Source organism: Bubalus bubalis, chromosome 7 (genome assembly GCF_019923935.1).
Source record: "Bubalus bubalis isolate 160015118507 breed Murrah chromosome 7, NDDB_SH_1, whole genome shotgun sequence".
NCBI lineage: Eukaryota > Metazoa > Chordata > Mammalia > Artiodactyla > Bovidae > Bubalus > Bubalus bubalis.
The window spans coordinates 58117424-58124549 of record NC_059163.1 but is presented as its reverse complement, the minus strand read 5'-3'; the positions used below and the strand labels follow the sequence as shown (position 1 = coordinate 58124549).

At 43.1% G+C, this 7126-nt stretch overlaps 1 protein-coding gene across 4 annotated transcripts in view; it reads left to right on the top strand.

Annotated features, from left to right (window-relative positions):
• Nucleotides 1–7126, top strand: part of RHOH (ras homolog family member H) — a 43276-nt gene that overhangs the window by 15057 nt on the left and 21093 nt on the right. The window contains exon 1 of one of the 4 annotated variants that reach the window (XM_025290138.3): nt 3401–4255. The exons of the other annotated variants lie outside the window; for them this stretch is intronic. The gene's annotated coding sequence lies outside the window, so the exon portion shown is untranslated. Of the gene's footprint in view, nt 1–3400; nt 4256–7126 lie in introns of those variants that run through there. 4 annotated transcript variants of the gene reach the window in all.

Sequence of the window (7126 nt, the reverse complement as noted above, 5' to 3'; positions counted from 1 at the left end):
CCTCTGTGCTTTTACACAGGCCAATCCCTTTCTTGTTACCCTTCCAAATCCTCTCCCCTTGAGACTCTCGTCTAGGTCACTTCCCCTGGGAATCCTTAGGCAGTTCCACTTGCCTAGAAGACCTTTTCCTTCATCTCCAACCTTTTTAATCCTTCTCCTCAAAACCTAGTTTAAGCCCTGTTTTCTTGCAAGTTCTTTTTTTTTTTTAATTAAAAAAATTAAAGAATTGGAGGGTAATTGCTTTACAATGTCGTGTTGGTTTTTGCCATACAACAACGTCAATCAGCCATAATGAGAAGGAAATGGCAACACTTGCCTAGAGAATCCCATGGAGAGAGGAGCCTGGTGGGCTACAGTCCATGAGATCACAAGCCTCATATATATATATGGGCTTCCCTCATGGCTCAGTTGGTAAGTCATCTGCCTGCAATGCAGGAGGCCCAGGTTCAATTCCTGGGTTGAGATCTCCCAAGAAGGAAATGGCAACCCACTCAAGTATTCTTGCCTGGAGAATCCCATGGACAGGGAGCCTGGCAGGCTACAGTCCTTGGAATCACAAGAGTCCAACATGACTTAGCGACTAAACCACCAACCACCACCACCATATATATATATTTATATCCCTTCCCTTTGCAAGTTGTTTACAGTGCCCCCAGCCCATGCACATTTCCATCCTTTTTTCTTTTTTTCCCCCTTCCTTCCTTCTGTTTCTTTTTTTTAAAAATAATTCCAATTCTTTTAAAATCCTATAGTGTTTATGATCTGTTTCACTCTTTGGTGTACTTAATTAATTGTGTGTGTGTGCGCACGCGTGCGTGCATGTGTGCACATGTGTGCTCAGTCCTATCCAACTCTTGCGGCCCCATGGACTGTAGCCTGCTAGGTTCCGCTGTCCATGGAATTTTCCAGGCAAGAATACTGGAGCAGGTTGCCATTTCCTAATGCAATAGATCTTCCTGATCCAGGGATCGAAACTGTGTCTTACATCTCCTACACTGGCAGGAGAATTCTTTACCACTGTGCCACTTGGGAAACCCCAATTAAGTAATTAAGTGTAGTGGTAAAGAACTCACCTGCCAATGCAGGAAACATAAGAGACTCAGGTTCTGACCCTGGATCGGGAAGATCCCCTGGAGAAGGAAATGGCAACACTTTCCTAGAGAATCCCATGGAGAGAGGCGCCTGGTGGGCTACAGTCCATGAGGTCGCAGAGAGTCAGACACAACTGAAGTAGCCTAGCACACACGCACATGATGTCTTTAATGTTAGTTACCTGACTCGAGCATCTATATCTTGTCTTCACAATGGGCTAAATTCCAGGAGAGCAAGGAATCTCTCACAATGTCCACTGTAGTGCTGTGCTTCTAGAAAGCAATTGGTAAAAGCTTGTTATAATAGCTAAAAGTGACAAACATCAATAGATGAGAGCCAGTAAGTAGCTGGACGTGGTTTTCTTTGCAGTTCTAAAACCCACTGTACACTATTTGTGTTTTAACATAAATAACCAACATCGTGGGAATTCACTTATAAGAGACAAGCCTAAAGGCCAGATTTAGGAGCTGGAAACGGTTCACTAGCTTGATTCTGCCTTCCATTTCCTGATCTTCTCTGCATGAGAGAATTGGAGGTGTGGAGGCAGGGTGTAAAGCTCAGGGTTTTGGAGTTAAGCAGGGTCAAGTTATTTAATTTCTCTGGCTCTCAGTCATCACATTTGTAAAATGGGGATAGTACTATTTTCCTTGTGGGACTATCGTGAGGATAAAACGAGGTCAGATATGAAGGTGCTTGCCTCAGGCACCATGGCACTCAATAAGTGGAGCTGTGGATGGCTTGGTTTATCCACCTGATGCTTCAGGGGCAATATATCTTTGTTTTACTGAGTTTACCTCTTAGCATTCCCCTGAAGAGAAATAGTCACTTAGGTATACTTATTTAAAAGGTATTTCTACTTAAGGAGTTGGAATAGGAGTAGTATCTACATTTCATAACATTTCAAGCTGGAATGAAACCCTCCTATCTTATACTCAATGAAAGAAAGCACCTAGAGGTGAGTGGTTACTTCTGGTTACAAGGCCAATGACAGAGATGAAATTGAACCCAAATATCCTGACTCCTGATTAGGGCTTTCGCCTCTAGACTAGGGTTTTGTTTTGGGGGGACAATTTTGTGTGTGTGTGTGTGTGTGTGTGAGCCAAAGCTGCTTCACATGTAAACTGGGGATATTAATATAATAATTATATTTTCCAGATTGTGAAGGTAAAATGAAAAGCTGTATGGGAATGCTGTACTTAGCTATGTAACACTGTTTTTCCAATTTGACTGCTTCTGATGACTCGTACTTTGAAAATTGCCTCCCTGGTTCTTCCCAGACCTATTGAATGTGAATGTCCCCGTGAGGTGCCCAGGAAAACATTTTAAACAAACTCTGATTTTGAGGATTCTCACATTTGGGGATCTCTGACTTCACCTCCTGGACATTGATCAGTTTATCTGTAAACTGAGGGAATTCTCTGGTGGTACAGTGGTTAGGACTAGGTGCTTCACTGCTGTGGCTCCAGGTTCAATCCCTGGTTGGGGAGTTAAGACCCTACGTGGCATGACCAAAGGAAAAAAAATTTTTAATCTGTAAATTGAGAATAATGATACTTCCTAGGGCTAATGGTATATCACATCACTGTGGGGCAAGTGCAGTGAATAAATACCAAGTGTTTCTTTAATACTGTAGTCAGTATTATATTATACTGAGACTCCAATACTTTGGCCACCTCATGCGAAGAGTTGACTCATTGGAAAAGACTCTGATGCTGGGAGGGATTGGGGGCAGGAGGAGAAGGGGACGACAGAGGATGAGACGGCTGGATGGCATCACCGACTCGATAGACATGAGTTTGAGTAAACTCTGGGAGTTGGTGATGGACAGGGAGGCCTGGCGTGCTGCGATTCATGGGGTTGCAAAGAGTCAGACACGGCTGAGCGACTGAACTGATAATACTAAATACTGGCAGCGTTTAGTACAACGCCCAGCACGTAGTTAGAGTGCAGTACATATTGGAGGAATGAGCACATGAATGGTGTTATTGAGAACTGAGATCAATGACACTTCAGATTATCAGTCTGCAGACAGTACAGGAGACTGGTAGGCCACCAGTGCTATTCCAGTTTAGGAAGCGCCTGGATATAGAAGGGACTGACCCACAGAATGGGATTAATCACCAATAAAAGATATCGTCCAGTGTCTTACCTCTCTTTGTATACAGTTTTTGCTTTTTTGTGAAAATTTCTCCTCCTCCAACCAAAAGTGGCTTTGACGATAGAATAAGACTTGAACACATTCTTATAAATATGAAAACTGTAAAAAGGGCTTTACCTTCCAAGGATGTTTGCGTTCCAACAAAGCACTGAACCTCTGGAGAAAGGCCTGTTTCAATGGTGGGAGGATGCGCAGCAGGGAGGGGAATTCCCATCACCCAGATGTCCCCTGTGGAGGCGGTACCTTCTGGTAAGGCTGTCCCCTGAAGGGCACGGACTGGGCCTGCTGTGCCAGCTGATTGGGAAGCCCACGTGTCAGACTTTCTTTCAGGGGATCCTTATCATCAGGATGGCAGCTACTACTGATAGACTGGGAAGCTGCTTCCTTCGCCATCTCCTTGTGGCTCACTGAGCTGGGCCTCTGGATGATCCCAGATGGAGAATTGTGCTGGGGAGATCTTACAACATGCTTCTGAATTACTGTCCTCCTTAAAAACTAGGAGTCCAGAACTGTCGGTTCTACGCACGAGAAACAGTGATGACTCATAGTTGAAAAGACACTGAAATACAGCCTGGAGAATATCATTAAAAGGAGAAGATGGGATAACAGATCTTGCATGTGGCACAGAAAGGAAGTCCTCTGTCTCTTTCTGTGCCCCATGATGTAAAAAGAAAAAAGAAATTACCTACTGATAGTTAACTCTGTGGTAGTCAAGTTTCCTGGGACTTTAGAAAAATAACAAGTGTGGGGAATTCCCTTGCAGACCAGTGATTAGGACTCATGCTCTCACTGCCAAGGGCTGGGGTTCAGTCCCTGGTTGGGGAACTAAAATCCCACAAGCTGATTGGTGCAACAAAAAGTTAAAAAAAATTAGCAAGCATGAGCCTCACTCTTCTAGTTCCTGATTGTACACATACACGCACACGTGCACTGGGCTAGTCCAGCTTCACAGGAAATGGAATACTGAAGAGTTCATGAGGAGGTTTGTGAATTTAATCTTACAAGGTAAGCACTTTGGGCATGATAAACCCCAAAGAAGTGTTCTGATGGATGTTTGCATGAGATATGTGAGTGTTGTAAGATACAGACATAATGTACAAGTGAAGAGGTGGTTAGAGGAAGATGGAATGAATTTAGGGGATTACCTTCTGTTGCATTTCAGTTCACTTTGGAATTATGAATTTGAGACATTGGCTAATGCTGATATCCTGGGGTTTCTTTTGGAAACTTACTATTGTCTCTTGTAAGTAATTTCAGGTAGGCTTGTATCATTAAGGCAAGACTTGGGTAGCCTAGTACAAGAAGATGACTAGACAGTCATCTCCTGAGAAGATGCATTCATACGAAGAGATATTGACCAGAAAAAAGAGAGTGGTGACCCATGGAAACGTACAAAACAAGCAAGTCTGAGAATTGTACTCTGGCTGTGACCTTCCATGCATTGCCAAAGAACAGAGAATCGCAGCTAACAGACTTCCTGTATTAGGATCCATTCACAAGACCATGTTCTTCCCTGGTGGCTCAGACAGTAAAGCATCTGCCTGCAATCTAGAAGACCCCGGTTTGATCCCTGGATCGGGAAGATACCCTGGAGAAGGAAATGGCAACCCACTCCAGTAATCTTGCCTAGAAAATCCCACGGATGGAAGAGCCTGGTAGGCTACAGTCCATAGGGTCACAAAGAGTCAGACACTACTGAGAGACTTCACTTTCACTTTCACAAGACCATAGAGATGAAGTGAGCCTTAGGCTAAAGCATGCCTTTGACCTTTCTGATACTCAGTAACAAAAGGAAATACATTCCCATAAATCCTAACAGTGGTAGTCATCTCTATTACACAAAAAGCCTCTTTCCCTAGAATCTGAGTTCTCCCCTGAGAGATTTTTCTTCGATGTTGAGCCGGGCAGTCTGGGTACAATCCACGCTTCACTGGAATATTCCAAAGTGTGTGTTTGTTTGCTTGCTTTGTTTTTACATGAGTGGTATCTGAAAGAGGGATGAGGAGTTCCAGACTGAGTAAGAAAGGAACTTACAGACTCAGTGAGACCTGCTCATCTGACAGATGAGGTGACTGTGGTGGGGGAGGGGAGGTCCTGGACTGGTTCCACTTCATTTCATTAGTCTGAGTCTGACCCAGGATCTGGGTCTCCTGTGTGATACTTTCTTGAAAGTGACTACAGTATCTGGTGATACTAGCAAATGCTATTTCTATCCAGGAAGATGTGTTTATATTTGCAAGATGCATTTATATTTTCTTTTACAGAGTCATGAGTTACTTTTACAACTCCCTCTTGTTATAGAAGAAGTATATATGTATGTGTGTGTGTGTATATATATATATATATTTTTTTTTTTTTTTACTATGTCGTGTGGCGTGTGGGATCTTAGTTCCCTGACCAATGATCAGTCCTGCATCCCCTGCAATGGAAGTTCAGAGTTTTAACCACTAGACTATCTGGAAAGTCCTTGGAAGCAGTATATGTTTTAAAAGGAAATTTGTAAAACATAGATAAGCACACAAAAATCTGTGATTGCACCAATCAGCACATCACTAACATCTGGATTTAGCTTCTTATTCCTTTCTCTAATTTTACAGGAAAATCAGGATCATGTTGTATACACTGTTTTGAACTCGCTTTTTTTTTTTTTTTTGCATGTAACAGTGTTGTCATATACCTTTCTCCACATTATTAAATATTTTTCTAAAATTATAAGGAATTCAATAATAAAAACGTGTGTATTCCTCCTTTGAAAAGTTATCCTTTGAGGCAAGTTGTCTTGTATTTAAGAGGTTAAGACAAATGAGGGCGAAAATGAGTAGAAATGGCAAGTCCATTCTACAGGGAGTGTTTTCTGGAAGTCCTTGCTATTTTTTTTTTTTTTTTTAGTCCTTGCTATTAGAAACAGATTTAGGATGAGGCCTCCTCTCATGCATGTTGAGAATACCTGTGTGGAGGTAGGAGAGTTGGCCTAAAGGATGAACACCAAACTCCAGGTAGGAGCTCTGGATAATCTAGAGATAGCCACGAGTTACCATGCCGAGAGAGGATGGTTACCCAGTCCCATTCCCTGCTAGGACCTGGTCATTTTAACATCATGGGGACCACTTTTACAGGCATAGGAACTTCTCAGTGTGGATATTTGGGAGGAAAATGAGTGACGTGGCCAATGGCTGCTTTTTGTGCCAAGAAAAGCTGTGAGGATGCCTTAGAGAACTGAGGGATTTTGTGGGGTCTAAGTGACATTCCCCTTTGGGCCTTTCTGACACCTTGCCTACCTAGTTGTTCTGCTGCCATGGTCTGTAAATGGGCTGGGGATTTTCTCCAATCAGTCTCTGAAAACTCTCTAGAGTGCAAAATGTTAACAGGTTCTTTCTGTCACAAGTTAGGCCAGTAGACACTAAATTGGACTGGTACATGTTCCCAGGAAAAGAGGTGCAAATTCTCTTTCTATCTTGTGTACTGCTAAGATGGGCGCAACTGAACACTGTCTTGAAATCAGACATCTGTCAGGGCCCCTCATGCTTTGTTTGGCAAATGTGCTAGGGCTGAAGGCTTTTTAGTGCCCGTGCCTCTGCATCACGGGTGGTTTCCCAAAGAATCTGCCTGCCAATGCAGGAGACTCAGGAGACACAAGGTCGATCACTGAGTCAGGAAGATCCCATGAAGAAGGAAACAGCAACCCACTCCAGTATTCTTGCCTGGAAAATTCCTTGGACAGAGGAATCTGGTGGGCTATATATAGTCCATGGGGTCACAAAAGATATAATTGATCATGCAAGCCTCTGTGTCAAGGTAGGAGGTGGAAAAGCAAAGACAGTCAAAGACAGGTGAAAAGAAAAGTCGGGAAAGGGTATCAGAGGCAGAAAGGTTGAA